This window comes from Chaetodon auriga, chromosome 18 (genome assembly GCF_051107435.1).
Source record: "Chaetodon auriga isolate fChaAug3 chromosome 18, fChaAug3.hap1, whole genome shotgun sequence".
NCBI classification, from domain to species: Eukaryota; Metazoa; Chordata; class Actinopteri; order Chaetodontiformes; family Chaetodontidae; genus Chaetodon; species Chaetodon auriga.
In genome coordinates, this window is record NC_135091.1 from 20,031,974 (window position 1) to 20,051,712 (window position 19,739).

The window sequence follows — 19,739 nt, forward strand, 5'->3', positions numbered from 1 at the left end:
CACCTTAGTCATATATCACCATCCTGAGAGAAGACGACTTGGATAAGGGTGTCAGCATGGAGGGCTGACAAATTTCTGCACCATCCTCAGATTTCAATCCCACAGAGTCACCCTCCTCCTCTCTGTCTCTGCCTCCTCCTGCCTCCATAATTGCTTGCTAAGCCAGAAATTAATCCATGTTGTAGCTACCAAAACACGTCTTTGTAAATTGGACGAAGCAGGTTGACCATCAGGAATCTGGAGTGATGACACAACACGCCACAGGGCCTCACTTTCACTGAAGTGTCTTGCTTGCTAAAGTTATCGGGAACTGGTAACAAGGTCATGTTGGTACAGTAGGTAGGCCTTTGCCTGAATATTGGATGCATTCAATTAACGCTTCTGCAAAGGCGAACGTGAGTGAAATGTAATAACTGGCTGGGGCGTAAGGGAGCGGCCGGATTGACACGCTGGAAAGGCTGCTGTAAAATCAGACTGATAGGCTAACACTCTCCTGCTCTCTTTTCTTTTCAGTTTTACTGGAGTTGGCAGCCTCCTGGGCTGGGCTCGGTTGTTTCGTCTGCACTCCATTTGTTACTCCCGGAAGGTCACCGGAGAACATTATCAGGCCCTTCCTCAATGTCCGCTGCCGCCCTGCCCACAGGAGTCATTAAGAGGAATAGGACAATATGCAGCCCTGGCTGCTGCGAACACCATGTGTGCCATCATGACCTCTGATAGCTCAAACTAGACCTTCAGCAACGACTCATACCCCTACTGTTGTCCTCTGATTAGAGCCATGCTCCATACTGTGATGCACTGTGGGATGATGTGCCTTTAGGTTGAGATGAAAACAGTGGGACTAACCATGGACTGTACAATTCTTCTGAGCTCAACGAGGGTTAAACCAGGCATTACTACAATTGAGGAGACTGGGGTCATGACCTCTGTATTTCCTTTGTTAATTTAGGGGTTTTAGCAAGCTGAGAGGAGGAAGGTTATTAGGCTGAAACCACTATTTTTAGGCTTAGTATATTCAAATTTGGCTACTTTTAAAAATAACTGAAGAAAATGAATGAGTTCATTTTGCGATGGGTGTGGTCGCCTATATATCGTCGTGCATGTAAACGCTGAGAATAGACAATAACGAAACACTGACAGATGTAGAATCACATTTTCTAACCTGGCTGGAAAATATTCTAACTATTCATATATGCACAGGAAATGTGCTTTGAACAGGTAAGGCTAAAAAGAGGTGCAAATAGTTCAATATGCTGACCTTCACTCGCAATGACTTTTCATCACTTTTCACCAGATGAATTGTGTGGTGTGTAATACAGCTTGAATGATGTTCCACACTGCTTATGTTTCCTCATGATCTAGCATTGAAGCGAAAGAAGACAAAAAACTGAGGAGTTGGAGTTAGGAACCGTCTCAAAACCGCAAAATGAATGGGCCGAGGGAGAGTTTCACACTTATGTCATTAGATTTCTCATTTTTCTTAAATTAGCATTTCAAACATTTGTTGTTTTTTTTTTATTTTTGGTGGGATCTGTTTTCCACTGGGACCATCAACAGCTACACAGCTTTTGTTTTTTGAAAGTGGAGTTCAAACACAAATCTTGTTTAATTATTCTATTAATTCAGGCACATGGTTAAAATAATAGATTATTTTCTTGGCAGCCAACCTAAAGATATATGCATGAGGAGTATGAATAGTAGAAGCAGTAGAAAACAATTAAATGAGGAAAATGATGCAAACTAGACAACTTTTATCCTCTCCAGTAGACCACAATACAGAATATAGACACAAATACTGATGCTTTTGTGACTTAATGAGATACAGATACAGATAGTAGCTTTGGGTTGCACTTGGAATCCTGATATCTAATCAGTATGATCTATATCAAGGATATTGAAACGTGTAGAGCTCAGATGCTGACTTAGTTGAAACTTCATAAAAAGATCTCAAACATACAGATATAACATTATGGTTATATGTTATCATTAAATCATTAATGCATCATCCTGTCAGATGTTAGGAGTGGATCACTGCCAGCTCAGATAACGTCTCACTCTCACTACTGGACGCAGTGTTGCTTTTTCTGTGGTTATTTTGGTTGCTTCGGACTATTTAAAATGAAAATATGCTGCTTTTCTGCACCATTACTCTCCTATGGCCAAATATGTCTACTCCTATTGAGTGGCTCTCTTACACTTCTATCTGAGGACATCAAAAGAAAATACCATAACAATATACGTTCAGTACATTTACCATTTCCCACCCTCAAAACTGAACAACAGCAACTGTGCTTCAGCATGCACAGGGCTTGCTGATGAACTGGTCAGTGAGGATACAGCCCCCTCAGCACACCCAGAAACACGCTAATGGACATAAAACTCTCACACTTTATGTAACAGGGCCATAATTTCCTAGTCATTTCCCAGATTAAATGGTTCTTCTCAGTTTCCCGAAACAGCTCATGACCTCTCTGAAATTCTGGCCACAGCCCCGCTCAGTGCCTTCGCAAATGCATATCAAGTTTAAAAAGATTACTCCTGAACGTTTTCTAATCTGCTACTACTACAATCTTTTTTTTTTTTTTAAACCATTGTTAAACTAGAAATGCTTGATTAAGGTTAGAGGAAGATCATGATCATTTAAAGAAAGATCACAAAGTGACTCCAGGTGCAAGGAAAATGATTGCGCTGACAGAAACTGCCTTTATTCCCTGATGATTCTTTTTTTCACAGCGCTATCAGAGCTGTTGGGTAGTGTGGAGTCCACTGGTGCCAACAGGGCATGTTCAAGCCCGAAATTTGGTAGATACAGTGCAGAACTGGGATAACAAAGTATTTTGAGGCGCTTACAGCCTCATACTGTTAGTGTGAAACCAAAGAAGTATCCAACACACCGATGGCTCATTACTCTCCACTTCTGCACTCCGTCTTTTCCACAGAGCTGCCACAGAGCTTTAGGCACTTAACTAATAACAAAAGCCCTATTAGAGAGTTAATGCAGAATAATGATGACATGCAGCAGCACTGAAAATAGCACCTGTCGCCTGAGACAATAATAAATATCCTGAGACAAGGCTGATGGTTCCACAAACACAAGGGGAAAGTAAGAAATGTTGCACAGTGAGGCGCTGAATGTGTTAACTGGACCACTGAATGACTGTGCTCCACCTCTGAAACACCAAGAGTCAGAGAGTAATGGTGCCAGTGTTTGAATAGGAAAAGACTGTGCTGAAATCTAAATTAAAGTCCAACTCTGGAGGCAAGATCATGATCCAGAGAAATAATTCAATAGTGTTTCAGTTTGCTCTATGCTCAGGCTTGCACAAACAAGATTCTTATGTCTTTGAAAATACATGGTGTGTGATCATTGAGCTGCTGAATCAGTACAGCAGTCCAGCAGGACGGAAACCCAAGTTTGTTGCACTGTAGCTACAACTTGATCATTCATGTGAAAGAGTAAGAAATGAATAGAAAGTGCAGAAAAACAGCAGAATGTCAAACCTGGGCAGAAATGTTCCCCTGATCTTCTACAAAGAGCGCACCGCAGAGCGCCATAAGGTCACTGTAAACTCACTGTGTGAATATGATTACATTTAATCCTCAGCATCCTATTTTCCATATGCTTGGACTAAACAAAAGTGTTAAAGAGATGGCTGGTTCTACCTGTTCGCCATCCTCCTCGGGACTAGGCAGCTACCCTTCCAGCCAGACGCTCCGGAGGCAGAGCCGGGAAGCAGCGGAGGTCAGAGAGCCTCTCCACATCTCCCTCGGAGGCGTGTGTGTTCGGGTTTAACAGGACAAGTAGCGGCAGGTGCGGAAGTGAAGAGGGCTCCGATTCGGGTGATCCGCTCGGACGGCCAGGTGCGCAAAGAACATGCAGAAAGAAACACTCAGTAGACGTCCTGCCGCGCCGACATTGTTACCTTTCCTCTCAGGAAGGCTTTCTGAAGTCCACTTATACCGGAGCGCCCCCCTCCAGCACCCCGCCGGTCAGTGTGTGGAGGCGCATGGAGCTCGCGGTAGTACTGCTGACTGGAGACGAGCGCACGGGGAGAGCTGGGGCGTGTTCCTGAAGGAGGAGGAGGAGGAGGAGGGAGGGAGGAAGGGCGGATGCGCAAAGATGCTCAGCCCAGTGTGAGAGTGCTGAAAAGTTTTTAAGAATACAAATACCAGTCTCAGTCTTTAGGTTTCCTACAACAGAGAGTGATTTATTGCAGAATTTCTGGGTGCAGATGATTTGAATTTGGAGGACAGATAACATATTTTTTATTGGATTCTGTGTTATCGCTGATGAAAAGATATTCAAATAAATTCCAAACCTTGGTTCTCAGTAGCATTCTTAGTTCAAAGTCTGGCTGCTGACTACTGAACAAGCTGGAGAGAATTTAAAGGTGACCCAGTTATGCAGCTGAAAAGAGAATTTCAGCTAGAAATGGGGGAATGAATATTTGTTGGAACGAAATGCGATTGGTCCAAAACAACATGGTTATCAGAACAGATGAGCTTTACAGAACACACTCGTCAAACAGGGCCTACTGGACTGTTTGCTTTTGACATCTGACCCCAGTGCCGGCTCATGTCGCTGAATTATTTACTCCAGTGTTTTCTGAAGGTCCAAAGGGTGAAAAAATAAAAATGACTTTGTGTGACAGAAGTTTGTTTTCTTCGGTCCTTAAAAACCTTTTTCTTAAAAAGTGACTTGGTGACCTGGTATCCCAGCCAAGTGTGTTTACACCTGCTGGTCCACCATGTCACATGCCACGCCCCACTGTGATGTCACAGTGTACTGACACACCCAGGATAAACAAATCTATATATCTGCAGCATGCTTCTTCTTCGTTTTTTTTGTTTTGTTTTTTTTTACTACATGAGGGCAGTGCAACAACCTGTCAATACAACATCAACATATTATCGCTTTTTAATGTGGCAAAAACATTAATAGATGTCATTTAAACATCGAGCAAGTCCAATACTCTCTCTCTCTCCTTTTAGCTCTGCTTTGGTCTCCACCAACTCCCTGAGAAAAATACCTGGCTCTTGCTACATGGTAACTGTTCCGCTATGTTCAGCTGCTCGTTGCTAACTTTGTCTGTCTGATCTTTGGTGCTAAGCAGGGAGAGCAGAGTGGATTTATCAGAGCAGCTTCCTGTCGCTGCTGGAATCAAGGCTGATGAGAGTGAACTAAAACAGTTGCAGCCCTGCAAAATAAAAAGCATGAAGCTGAAGAGATTTTTAGCATCGGATGATAATTTTCTGTAGTTTTCTTATCATGAACGACACCATGCACATTCCACATAGTCATTTAATCCATTCCGCATAAAATATTGATTGAAGCAGCTTTATTTGCGCTCTATAAAATGGAAGAAGCCTTTGCTTCTTCTGAATCTGCCAATGATGAGAAGATATGCATGAATGTGTGTGCACACATGGAAATTGTTGTGGATGCTTGTATGCATGCTTGCATAAGCTTGAGCATGTGCTCATACATACATAAGTGAATATTTAAATATGTATCTGTCGATGCAGAGTTTTTCTTCCTCAGCCCCTTATTGTTTTCACTTATTTCTAAGATTACTGGATTGGGATGGAGCTTGGCAGAAGGGGAATGATTAATATTTGCTAAGTGGTTTATTCAACAACACAGTATTAATACATTTTTGTGCAGCCACAGTGCCATATCCATATGCTTTTGCTGGGAAAATAATTAAGAATTAATTTATAAAAGAAAGAAAGACAGAGTGGAGCAGTTTTGAGATGTGGAAATCATCATGTCAACAGTCAAACAAACTCCTGACCAGACAGTGTGTGTATGTGTGTGTGTGTGTGTGTGTGTGTGTGTGTGTGTGTGTGTGTGTGTAAGCGGCAGGAAGAGATTTGGCTGATACACAGCCTGAGTGTGGAGTGAAATGGACTTTGTGTTATATCAACAATATTTGAGCTCCCGCTCTGATTGCCTATATCCTCCTAAATAAGCCATCAGTCTGACACAGCACATTTCAGTTTGCTGGTAAGCAGCTCAATCTGCCTGTACATGGGTCCTGCTGCTTCATCCCACACTCACTTTACAAAAGCTATATGAGGAAGGCTGGTGTCTCGTGTGCCCGCTTTGGGCTGCCAGATGGTCCTGTGTAAGAACTTTGAATTATTCAGCCATCCCACAGCAGATTGAAGCTGTCATGCGTAAGACAACTTGGCTGGCCTCTTCCTGTGCTGGGGAACACCAGTGGATGAGCATGTACAGCTACTGCAGAGATGCTGCCATGTTATGCAACTCCATGTTCAAATTTTACTAATGCAAATATTAGGCCTGGCTCACAATTTTCCTCAGCGACGGAATGATTTTCCCCCTTTTTCTGATCAGACAGACAGAGAGTGTGTTGTGCTTTCACAGAGAGGGATGAGAATCATAAATTATTCACCTGATCCGGCTTTTATGTGTGAATGCCGAGCTTACAGCAGCGCTGGCACATCTAGAAACAAGCAGTTAAGCTTTTTAATAGATACACAGTATCTGTTTGTGCCACTCTCTAATGCATCACATTAAGTTAAACACAATTATGGAAATGACTAAAGTTGGACAAGAACGTGTGAAAAGCCATAAACCAAAACATTGTCATAAATTTTCTGAAAGACATCATGTGGGTCCTTAGACATTTAATGTGCTACAATTACCATACTGGCCATTAGTGATATTAGAGTGAAGCTTTACTGATAGCAGGGATCATGATTAGAGCCATAATTTAGCAGGATAACTCCTGTCACTTTAACAGAGCCATTGACACTATGAATACACGCCATTACCAAATACTGCTGTATAATATATCACCACATTAGGGATGATACATGTTCCATATTTCACTTTCCCCTCGTACCTGCTTCATTTGCCTCCAACTAAAACCAGCCTCTCAAGGTTGAGATGAGCTGAGCTGAACAGCATGGATGTAGTCTCATCCCTGTTTTTGTTTGGTGTGGGTGGGGGGCTAATCCCTTCAAAACAGGATGAAGAAATCCACTTCACATGGAGGGCACTGCGTGTATACCTGAGTGTGTGTGGTGTAATCACCCTGAGAGCGGCCCATTAATCCAGTTGAGAGTTGACGCTTTGATCTCTTGCTGAGTGGCTCTACAGCGACGCTCTCGAGCTCACCTCTTCTGCTAAGAATCACTTCAAATTAGGAAGGAGACTTATGTGAAATGGGCTAATAGTCAAGTCGTCAGTCGAGAGGCTCGTCCTGCTCGTACACACTGCTTAGACGTGGGGCTCATTTCGAACGAGCGGTCCAATTTCAGATGAGGGCCTCTTCACAAGAGGAGAGCAAGGTACTTATGTACTCAACAAAACAACCTGCATGAAAAGAATCTTTCAAAATTTGAAATCCTGACACTGTAAGTGCATGAGGTCTTTACTGCAAGTGTCTTCTAATTGCATCTGATGAATGTAAATGAGCACATATAGTGTGCGGTGACTCCAGACGGTAAATGTGAAACCTGCTGTATGTCAGCAGACTACAGAATGAAAAAATCATTTGAAGCAACATGCCACACTTTCAAAATGCAACCTGGAAAAATGAGGCTAAAGTTTAAAGAAAATTACAGGGAATCTGTATTTTTGATTAATTATTGATCAAAACATTTAAAGTTAAAACAGTATTCATTAATTTTTTAGCCACTTGAGGGCAGCGAACAGTCATGAACACAACATTGAGATATTATGACGGTTTTAAAGGAGAACTCCACAAATTTTACACCTCAAAGTCTGTTTACAGCTGTAAGACAGTATTGGTACATGGCTGTCTAAAGCCTGCAGATCTCCAGAGGGAGCTGTGTGAAGTCTGATGACTGTCCTCAAGTGATGTCACTTGAGTCAGGCTCACTTCAAACCTTTGTAGTAGCTCTTCATCTCTGCTGCACTCCAGTGGCACAGGGCTAACTTAGCTGGCATAACACACTTGAATCTCCAACCAAACTAGTTGCATTGTGGTTAATGTGGGTTTTGACAGGGAAGAAGAATGCATGAATAAAAATGATATCTCTGGCTTTGCTACATTGATTTTGATCCTTTTTCTGAACTATATCCATCATGAGTCAATGTTACAGTGCAATGTTAAATCAGTGGAGTACTCTTTTAAGGTGTTATGGTTCACATACAGTTGCCTATTTACATGTCCAGCAGACACAGCAGCATTAGTATTCATTTGGAGTCATGTTCCTGTCCACATGATGAATGTAAGTCTAATATAAGTCTAATAATACTTTCATTTTAAGCTCTGTTTTTTTTGTCTTCACTGGCTCACTTCATCACTTTATTCATCAGCTAATTGCCAGCTTTGTCTGTCTATTGTTTGGTGCTTGGTAGGTAGTATTTTTCTGCTGAAAACAGCTTCGTGCTGCTGACGAAAATGCTGAGAGTGAAGTTTGCATGCCAGACAATTACATTTATACACTAATAATTTTCCTCGACAGCAAATATGCTGTGAAAGAAACATAATGCCACGCAGATTAAGTTTTTTATCAACATAATGAAGAAATATTGTTAATTAATGCAACTGTCCCAAAAGTCTCAAAAATGTTGATACTGAATGTTCACTGAGAGCGTATGTTGTGTTTCACCAAAATATCTTATCTTGCAACCCAATATCAGCTTGTTCTAATGATGGCATTATTAAAGGTTGTCAACGTGATGGTTTTGAGGTACAGCACTAAGTCAAGGCTTGGGAAAGTTCATGGTCTTGACCTAAAACAGACTACAGCGACTTGAAGCACAAGACAGGATGTGTTAGTTAATGTTTAACTGAACCACAATCTGACCCTAGACTTCAGCAAAATGCTGTAATTTCCTGCCGCTTTCAGGATGTGAAACACAGCCTCTGGTGTCAAAGTCCCAGAAACATCTGTACATTATGTAACTGCAGGACCTTATTAATTCAAAAAAAACATTACACATAATCATAACTTCTGGAGACACGGTTGGCTAATGCGAGGATCAGACTTCATGGATCTTGGCCAATTGTGAGCGACAGTCGGGCATCTATTCCCATGTAGTGTCACATACTGAACGACCTGTCGTGCAGAGTCTGGGACACCTCCACGGAAAGACCAGCATGTCAAAAAAAAATTTTTTGTCTTGACAAGTCTACTGTGACATCTCCAACGACATGTTCCTGAGCGTTGACCAATCAGGTGTTCTCTCCAGAGTACAGTCAGGTAACCATGGCGAGAAGGAGGAGGAGGAGAGATGCTGAGGTTGCTGCTGCTTTCAGGTGGAACAACGAGGAAGTACCGTGACCAAGTCAAAAAAGACAAATATTGGCGAGAAATAGTGGAAGCAGTAACATTAGAAAGTTACTATATGTGAAACTTGTTGTACCTAGAGATGTATAAATAATGACTGAATGAGCTGAAGTTTGCATTTGCATTTACTGTTATAGCGCAGCCACAGCCTTTTTTCTTTTTTTTCTTTATTTTATTTTCTTTTCACTTCTTTTTCTTTCCTTTTTTTTTTCCTTTGGTACACAAGACCACCAGCATCACACACGACGCTTCTGTCAATTTGATTGACAGTTGCTTCACCCGCCTCCCCTATGACATCTGAGCTTGTGTGTGATCCTGAAATAAGACATGAAATGAGACAAGATACACATAGTCTTGTCAGTCACCCGACCAAGACACAGCAAGAGTTTATGGCACTGTGATAGTTAGATCTGACACGGTGACCATCGCTGAAGACTGAAAGCATTCTGTCTGATCCTGCTGCACACGGACAAGAGGAGCTGGAGAGCTGGTGATAATCCTCTGTGAATTCATCAGGACACATTTCACACTACACATTTCATCCAGTGTTATAAAAACATGATTATCAGTGTAGCTTTAAGGTTCTGTTAAATTATTTCTTATAAAGTGAGGCTACGGATCTTTGATCTTTCTCTTACAAATGAAAACCTGAGTTCATAGATGAAACACACACTTAATCAGTTCAATATACTCAGTGGCTGCTCCAGCTTCTCTTAGTCTGTATGAACACTAGCTGACAGTGGTTAATGTTATCTAATGTTAGCAGGCTTGATAGATGTTGCTGTGTAACTGGCATTACCAACTCAGGTTGATGACAGTTCTGACTGTTCCCCAGATAAACCTTTTAGCGGTTAAATCAAAACAGGAGGTAAATACACTGGAGATACATTTCTGTTTGTCATGGCACTGAATACAGTGTTGAGTGAGTATTGCAAATCCAAAATTTGGGGATTTGAAAGCCACTGTCCTACTGTAACAATATCAGGGAGTGAATATTAACAGCACAGCCATCACCTTGATTAAATCCACACATTACTCTCATTTTCATATGGTGCTTATCAGATTAAGAATTAGACATTTGGAGACGATTAAATCGTAGGAAAAAACTTGAAGAATCTGTATAAGCGAAAATGTCAGATTTTTATGCTTCTGCTTTTGGGCTTTTGTTCATGGCTCATTTATAGAAAATCCTGAAAATATAGAAAATTCAATCCTAATATTCTAGAAAGTTTAAAGTTTTTAATCGAGAGCACCCACATGCTTTGAGGACTTGATGATTCCTACCAGTCTGTTGTCTAAGCCTATCTGTTAAAAACACACATTTTGACACTGGCATACATCAGAGGCTGTAGGTGTCAAACTCAAAGAGGAGAGGGTGTGCTGGGCTCCCGCAGACACAGAGAAAGGCGAGGCTGTAAATATTCATGGCGGAGCTGTCAGCGTGCCGTGCCTCTCTGCTGGCTCCTGTCACTCCATTGATCTCTCATACATGACATTCATGTCCAATGACCGCCCTGCCTCACCTCAATCATGTAGGAAGAGGTGCCCTTTCTCCCACCTGCTTGATGTCAGTTCCTCCAGGAGACGGGGGCATGCTGATCACCCCCTACATCCTGGGTTGTAATGTCCCCTTCATCATTATATGCACATTGGAAGATGTAAAACCTTCTAAAGATCCTTCCTGCGCACCTTACATTTTGTCAGTCTGTGATATTCTGACATTTCTTTGTACTCAAGTACTGATATGCAAGTTTTTGATGTCTTTGTTCCCTTAAATCTGCCTTGATTGTGCCTTCGAAGAGCTGTAAACCTCTTCGGTCAAAAATCCAAGTTTTGCATGGACGTGAAAAACAGCCATTTTGATGGATGACAGAACTGGTGTGTATCTGTATTTCCATCTGTAACACTCATTCAAAATGCTACAGTAATTGTGGTTGCATTATGGTTTTTTGAGGCAGTGTTTTTGGAAAAGTTTTGGAAAATGAAATCCTGCAGCTTTAACAAGAATATTATTGTCTGATCTCTGCATGAAAAGTGGTCAAATCAGGAAAATGTGCGACTCGTAAATTTGCACTTAAACTCACTTGAACCCTGTAAATGCTTGCAAACAAGGAAATCAAGAAATCATAACAACAAAGGATGAGTTTCCCAGGCAAACAGCGGACAGTAGTGGTACGTTGTTAGGGACATGGGAGGTTCGATCACAGCACATTCAAGTTTCATTCAAAAGTTTAATAACCACACAAGATGTCTCCGACTTCACCGAAAAGTCCATTGTCAGTGTTTGTGACCCGAAAGCTTCAAGTTTCCACATCATGCCTGTGTCAGTAGCTTATTAGAGCTTGGCTTCTAAACAAGTTGTGATATTGTTCATTTCACACATCTTAAAATAAGATTTAGGGTGAACTCAGAGAGACTTCCCCTCTTCAGCACATGACTGTGAAAACAGCCTTCTAGTGTCCTGCATCACATGCACATGCATCATGAAAACAATGTGAAGTTCAGACTCTGTAACCTTCTCCTCATTTCTGCTGCTGAAAGCTCGATGCTATATTAGCCTGCACTGGCACAGCACACCTGGATCTCCGACTGAACTGGTGATCAAATTGTATTGTGGGTGATGGAAGCTTGTGGATAATGCCGGATTTTGAAAAGAAAGATGAATGCATGGAATAAAAACAATATCTCTGGTTCTGCTGCATTGATTTGGACCTTTTTCAACTGTCCATCAAGAGTCTGACAGGGGTACAAAAGTGCAATGCTAAAGCGGTGGAGTACTCTTCTAAAGGAAAAAGTCTTTGTAATTTTGATTTTACCTTCACAACTCAGGCCATTGGTGGTCAGTTAGGATAACACTGTACTCACCAAAGTAATTAACGTTGCTAAAAATAGGTCAGACAAGAAGCACATCCATCACACTTGTTGGTCAATTCAGACTGTTCCTCACATTTTGCACAACCTTAACTTTGTACAATACTTGATATCACGCCAGGATGACCTAAGGCGATGAAATCCCCTCTTATGATATCTTCTCCCTGTTTTTGATGCACTGTTTATTATCTGTTTAATCTTGTACTGCGCATAGAAAGACAAACGTGCTGTTCCTGAGGGGAAAAAATGGGGAAATCTGATCAAGATGTGGTCCAAAATCTCATCAGGTCGTCACTGTTTCATGTCTGCTTTTACAGACCTTCACAGTACTTCTGCACATTTCCACTCCTGAAAGCTGTAGGGGAGCAGAATGATTGCTATGAGTCATGTTTGCATGGAGTTCTTGCTGATTTATACTTCAGGAAGACACAGCTTAGACTATAATATCTATACTGTATGTAACTACATTTCAGTGCTTATGATTATTGATTTCCTGAGCAGTGCTGCTTTTCTCAGGTAATAATTATCCGTCCACCCTGATAGGCGCCAGGCCCACGTAATTGCTTTCATAAGACCTTTATACGCTCTCTTTCAATGTGTTTTCAGTAGAACAATCAATACATTGATAAAAGAGAACCTGTATTCACCGTTGCCTGGCAAAGATATTAAGACACACACACATTGCTATACTTTTTTTGCATTCAGCGTGCAGCAACAAAGCCCGAGACACTTTGTTCATGTTGATGTTCCTCTTACGTCCCCTCTGGCCCCTGTTCTGGTCATGCTTCATGAACCCTGGCTGATGTACAGGTGGATCTCAGTGACGGAGGCGGGGCAGGCAGGGGCCATGGCATGTTTGCTGAGAGGATGAAGAAATCTGTCATTATCCGCTGCAAGCCATTCCTCTCACGCTGCCTGGGACCTGACTGTTAATTGCCCCGAGAATTCGTCCAAACAAAGACACGGAGAAGCAACATCACTGACGGAGCTGTGAATCAATCAGCTTGCATGAGGCTTAGAGGGAATCTTCTTTTCTTGATGAAACAAATGTTAAAGCATGATTTCCCACTAGGTGTTGTTATTTTTGAGTAGAAAGCATTATATTGTGTAACACTTCCATTATTCATCTGTCCTGCAATATCCAGTTGTTGTCTGCAGCACAGGCTACACTATTTGTACAGGCATGTTGTAACTCAAAGCTGGCCTGTTTCCATGACTGACTGACAGTCTGCCATTCAGTGTATAATGCTGCATTCATGTAATGTTGGCAGAATGGGAAACTTTCTGTCATTCTGACTCGGGAGTGTTGGCATTATGCCCACATTGCTTGCCTTGCAGAAACACCATATACATCATCTGAAGTAGCTTTGTGTTCTTACAAGTGGAACCAGATGCAAATGTCTAACTTCATTTTAATTCACTGAATCAACTGAATTAAGAATTAAAATTGTTTAGAATTCAAATGTATTTAGGTGTAACTACTAGTGATGGCTTTGCAGCAATTTTGCAAACAGTTTGTTGACACATCAGTAGTTTCTTTTTGCCAAGAGGCAGTCAGAAATTCCTCATGACTCTGTCTTGGATTTAGAACTGCTGGGTAAATTAAAGCTGGACTTTTCCCCCCCACTCATCTGGTCATAATTAGGGTCTGAAAATTTTGACATGAACAAGGTGTAAGTGCAAAGGCCAGGCTTTGTACTCCTGCAGAGTGTGTGTCAATTCAACTGCATTGTCATTTCGATCTATTGCTTGTCCTGTTGGTCTCAGGAATTTAGCCAATGTCAATTTCACATTGTGCAAGTGTCAGGTGGCCAAGTTAAGATCCACACCACGACACTCATGCTGTGACAGTAGCTTCCCTGATTCAACACCGGCTGGGGATGTGTCTTGCATTGCCATCTACTCTCCTTATCTCTTTTCCTGCAGCCCTCCTAACTGTCCACTATTGAATAAAAGCTAAACTACCTGAAACGCAAAGTAATGTTAGAATTAGACTACATGGATTCTAATACACCTCAACAATATTAGTTTTCTTTGAGTCGAACCAGATATTTTTTAAAATGAGAAAACTCAGTTGGTGCATTCAGTGCACTTGAGTGCAGCAATGGCTGCATCTTCAAGGTGTAGGTGAGTTTAAACCAATAATAAAACAGATTTTCTTTAAACCTGATTTTAAGTTGAGATCAAATTAAATGAGATTGAGATAAAGGTGGAAAATGCCAGCAGATGAGAAATGTGTTGTGTTTTTTAAAATGCATCAGTCTGAAAGTTTTATTTATTTATTTATTTATTTTGGATATACAGTTTTATATTATAATAGCAGAACCCAGTCCAGGACAAGGCAATTTCCTATGATTCTTATGTGACACTTCCTGTCTGTGGGTCTCAGCCCCAAGCCCACTGATTCCTATAGTGAAGATATCAATAAGATATATCAGGCTTTGATACACAGAAACTCAATCAAAACTGATTTTATTATTATTCCAAGCTTCAGAATTCAGCACACAGAGGAAAAAAAAAAGGTTATTTTAGGGCAGGTGCAACAAAGTCAGGAGGGCTCAGGACTGAGCACAAAGGAACTTAATAGAGTAGGGCAGCTCCATCAGGGAAGAGAAAGATGGCTGTGCAGCAAATCCAACCATAGGAGGAAACAGTGAGGAGCACCAAAATCGTCTGAGGAGTCAAACCAGGTCAGAGGAAGAAGAGGGAAAATGTAGAGAGGAAGAAAACTGGCTGGAGGAAATTTGGAGTGTAGATTTTTTTTAAGGGGGTTTTACTCATTCTTTATGGTTTGAGGGTCTAAGATTAAGATTATCATTTCCATATATTATTTTAAAGGCGGCAAGCCTGTAATTGCAACTGTGCTTCATGGTTATACAAATACACTTTATGAGGCAAACTGAATTTTTGTGAACACATTGTATGTATCCATCTCCATAAATGGAGCAGGCATATAAGGACTCAGCCTGTTCCATATGCACACTGTAGACAGTTACTCCTTCTACCTGGTGTTTTGAAAGCATGTAGGCTGAGCTTGTCCCAAGGACAATACACCAATACATCTGGCCACATCAGCAGCAGATGAAGTGGCTACTGTTCAAGCAGTCAGAACAGCCAGAAATCAATTTGTCAACTGGCACAAAGTAAAAGCCAGGAGCTGGTTTGTCCCAGCAGGGGAAAAGATTAAGATAAGCATTTTAAGGTAGGTATGTTTTGGAGCTGTGAATGCTGAGCAGAGACTGGCTGTAGATTTGAGAACACATCTGATAATCCTGCAGGATCCTGTAGCACAAAGGCCACCTTTAGCTCTGTGGATTGTGTAGCTACTTCGTTGAGCTTATAGACACACACTATAGACAGACAGCTTGGAAACTGCTGAGGTATCCAGGTTGACAGCAGGGCTGGAAGATGTAGAGTGAAGGGGGTTTGCTGCTGGGTTTGTCTGGAACTCAGAGGTGAAGCATGCAGAAAAGCCCCAATATGTCATCTGGGCAGCATTATCCTTTCTTTTTGAACATGTTTTTATTGCTAAATCTATCCTTTGCAAATAAGTGTATGCAGTTACAAGGAGACCAAGATGTGTAAGCATACACTTGCAGTCAGTGTGTACTGTTACTTTAATTAATTTTCATTTTTTAATTGATTAATTGAATACTTTTTCTTTATACTCTTGATAAATTCTACATTACAGGGCAGCGTTGTAGCTCAGTGGATGGAACCTTTCCCTCACACCAAGAATCCACCTGTAAACTGAGGCCTTGCTGTGTGCATGTTCTCTGATGGGTTTCTTCTGGGCGCTCTGGGTTTTCTGGGACCAGACTATCCTGGATGAACCTCTCTCCACAGACAGGAGCTGGGATAGACTCAAATCCCCCGTGACCCTGCAAAAGAATAAGTTAGTGTTGTGTCATTAATGAATGGATTGAATTAAAGATTAATTGTTTTTCATGTCCTCTTTGTGTTCTGAAATTACACCATTATATTCACTGATTCTTTCATTTCTGCTTCATGTTTCAATGCTGAATCCCTCACTTGTCCTGTATGTCTCTGCTAAATGCTAGATCCTACATTTCCTATAATGCAGCTTTATAGCATCTGTTGTTAGACCCTCTGTGCCTGGTAAATGCCCACCTCTTTTAAACCTCACAGTCCCTACATGTTGCCCTTTTGATGCTCCACATTTTGTTTGCTGTGACAATCATTGTTGCAAAGCCCACTGTCCTTATTAAACACTGTTAAAGTTTCATCTCATTACATCCTGTGACTTTGTTAATGTGGATTAAATGGAAACAACAGAAACTGTGTAGGACGACTTAAATGACTAAAACGACTGTGAGGCAATCACCTAGAGAGGAAAACGAGGACTTCTGGGCCATAATGAAATAACAGTGAAATGGAGAAGCTCAGCGTGCGACTGGAGGGATTTTTGCTTCAGATCACAGATAAGGATTTTAGCAGGGTGTCATTTTGATTTATGGATGTCAAATACACGTTAATAAGTTACAGCATTGGTGAGTTCGGGTTGCCAAGATGCCATCTTCCATATCCAGTGTCTTTCACCGAGGGATTTCAGCTCAATGGCTTTAATAACATGCATGAATGGATAGGCATTTTTTTTAAAGATAGAAAATTGTTGCAGCGATTTTTTTTCTTCCCCTCCTCATTCTGCTATTAGCAAGCAATCAATGGCCAATTGCCTTTTTAATGCTTTCTCCAGGATCTTGGTGAAAGTCAGACACACTTCAAGGTATCCGCCTTAACTTCCTCCATGGTTGCCCCTTCATTTCTGCTCAGAAGTGGGTACAAATAATAAAGATAATGTTCGCTGAGTAATGATTTCCCATTTTCTCCTTACTTGTACCCCGTTATTAGTTAGATCAGTATGGCAGTGAAAATTAATTTTCTTTTCACTTAGAGGGGACATTACCATGATTAATTTCAGCATGGAGTGGAGGAAACTGGAGGATTGCTGCAATATGAGGAGTGAAATCAATTTACTCTGATGTGAGAAGAGCTGGGGAATGTGGGGCATAAACAAGTATGAAATTACCCTCTCTGTCTTCTCCTCTAATAGGAAGAAAGCATCATTTGGCAAGGGCCTTTTGTGCCAGAAATGTGACCCTCTTTGGCCTTCATTGAGATGAAAGGAACTTGGAAATGAAATTCTCTCTATCTATGGGCCATTATTTCAATATCACACACACTTGTGTCGCTGGCAACTGGAAAATCAATTTAGAGGCAAAGATAATGAAAAAAATCCAATTCAGTGCTGTTTCTGTTTGTTTGGTTTTTTTTTTTCCTGTTGATTCCAAACATTTGCTGGCAATAAACAAGTTGCATTTTCTAATCATTCCCCAGCTACTGGCCTCATTTGAAGTCATTACAACCACCAGGTTTTACTGCAAACTGATACACACAGTCGAAAGACACCAACATTACACCCATGTGTGAATGTTGAACATGTTATTCCAAAACCATGGCCATCAATCTGCTGCTGTAACAGAATCCACCTGGCTGCTGGGATTGGCTCCCATTCAGCAACAACAGCATTACTGAAGTCCAACACTGATGTTGGGTGTGAAGGTCTGGCTCACAGTCAGTGTTTCAGTTCATCCCAAAGGTGCTGGATGAGGCGGAGGCAACAGAACATGCCCAAAACAAAAACTTTGCCACACGCAAAGGCACTCTTTTGGCCATTAGCATGATACACACACTTGAATAGTTCTAGAGTTCTCGATTTGTTTAGTTTCTCAATAGATCTGTGACCTGTTGTATATACTTTCATCCTCTCAAGTTAATTTAAGTTACAAAGTCTGCACAACGATACGATGAAACTATTTGATACTAAAGCTGTGTTGATGTTTGGTTGCACCATAGATTTATGAGGATCATCTTACCTACTCTGGTGTAAAGTTTAAACCAACCAAAATAATCCCCATTATTGGCATTAATAACTTTATCACAAACACGTAAGGATGGCCTACACTAATAGCTGATCAGAAATGTATCTAACATTAGATATTTGCTTGCCAGCACTATAACGTTGGTGTCTAATGTCAAATTTAGTCAAGTTGCAAGCTTTGCTAACCCTCTTGGTGTTAGTTTGTGTACTCTTACAGGAGTAGTTTGTGTACTATCACAGAGAACGTGTCACAGACACAAAACAGCCAGTATAAATAGCTCCTCCTCATCCTCCAAGTTATCGCACCTTTCGAAACAATACAACATGCCAACCACTAAGACTTTACACCAACTAAAAGCTAGGTATTAAGATTTAAGCTGTAACGTGTGCTTACAATGGAACTCTTTCAGATGGTTCAACCCTTAAAATGTTAGTAGCATGGAACCTCCATCCTTCAAAATTAGGTAGGCTATGTTTGAACTTTCGTGTGACTGGTGAAACCCAGGGGTGGCTGGAAAAATAACCAAGCCAATCATAGGTTTGTAGGTGGGATTATCAGGCAACCCATCTCTGCTGGGACACGCATTAGGACTGTTGAGCCAATAATGATTATGATTAGGGTGTGACTGATGGGACCAAGTTGGACTGGGTTTCTTCCAGTCTGGGTTCTCCATACAGGATCTCACCCAAACTCTCACTGCTCTTTTTGTTTCTTCTTTTTTTTTGTCTCTTTCAGTACAAATTGTGTGACAAATTAACAGTAGAAACTTCATCTATGTTTGCCTTGATACAACAACACATGACAGTTGGTGTTGTCGTTGCGTTGTGGGGTTGTCTACCACCAGAGCCCCAGTAATTACTGATCAGTCACTCAGTGTGCTCTCTGGTGTATTTACATCGTAAGATTTATGCTCCTTCCTGACTGCAGAAGGCTAAAAAAATCTGTGTTAGTTGATGGAAACAATCTTAATGTTCATGTCGCTAGTCTCTGTAGCTGTCAGCTTGTCCTTACATTTCCCCAAAGCTTAGTTATAGATATGGCCATAGCGTCATATAGCCTGTAGTAATATTATAGTTGTACATCAAGTTCAAATCAAACACAAACCACCAGAGCATGCAACATGATTTTTGTCTAATTATTTCTAAGAATGAGTTTTTAGTTTATTCTTATTGGTTTATAATAATAATAATAACAACAACAACAACAACAACATTATTATTATTATTATTATTATTATTATTATTATTATTTGTAGTAGTAGTAGTAGTAGTATTTTAGTTAATAATGTTCCTCTAGCAGGAGTGTCTGAATACTGAAAGGGCCATCCAATAAAAATGAATTTGCAGGCCAGACACAACCAACTGCCATGAGGTTAAACGCAGTGATTCTACTGGGGTGGCAAAAAGTAATTACTTCAAATGTACCTTAAACAATGATTAACTCCTGTGGAATCCCCTCACACACCTGAGGAATCTGAAGGTACACATTTCCTCTGATGTTACTCTGAAGTCTACTTACTGTAAGTGTGTATTTTCATCAGCCTGCACTCCTCTTGACTGCAGCACATTGAGAACAATATAGACTACAGCCAGTAGCCATCGGCTCTTAACAGAAAACCAAAATCATCTCACAGCATGGAAGAAATTGTGCTGTGGGCCTGATGTGACCTGTGCT

General features: G+C 41.0%; 1 protein-coding gene across 2 annotated transcripts in view; it reads right to left on the reverse strand.

The window, feature by feature from the left end:
• LOC143335877 (heparan sulfate glucosamine 3-O-sulfotransferase 5) overlaps positions 1–4,071 on the reverse strand; it is an 82,035-nt gene extending 77,964 nt beyond the window's left edge. Inside the window, exon 1 of one of the 2 annotated variants that reach the window (XM_076755528.1) lies at positions 3,664–4,071. The gene's annotated coding sequence lies outside the window, so the exon portion shown is untranslated. The remainder of the gene's footprint in view (positions 1–3,663) is intronic. The other variant, XM_076755529.1, reaches the window with a different exon arrangement.
• Positions 4,072–19,739: the final 15,668 nt, after the last annotated feature.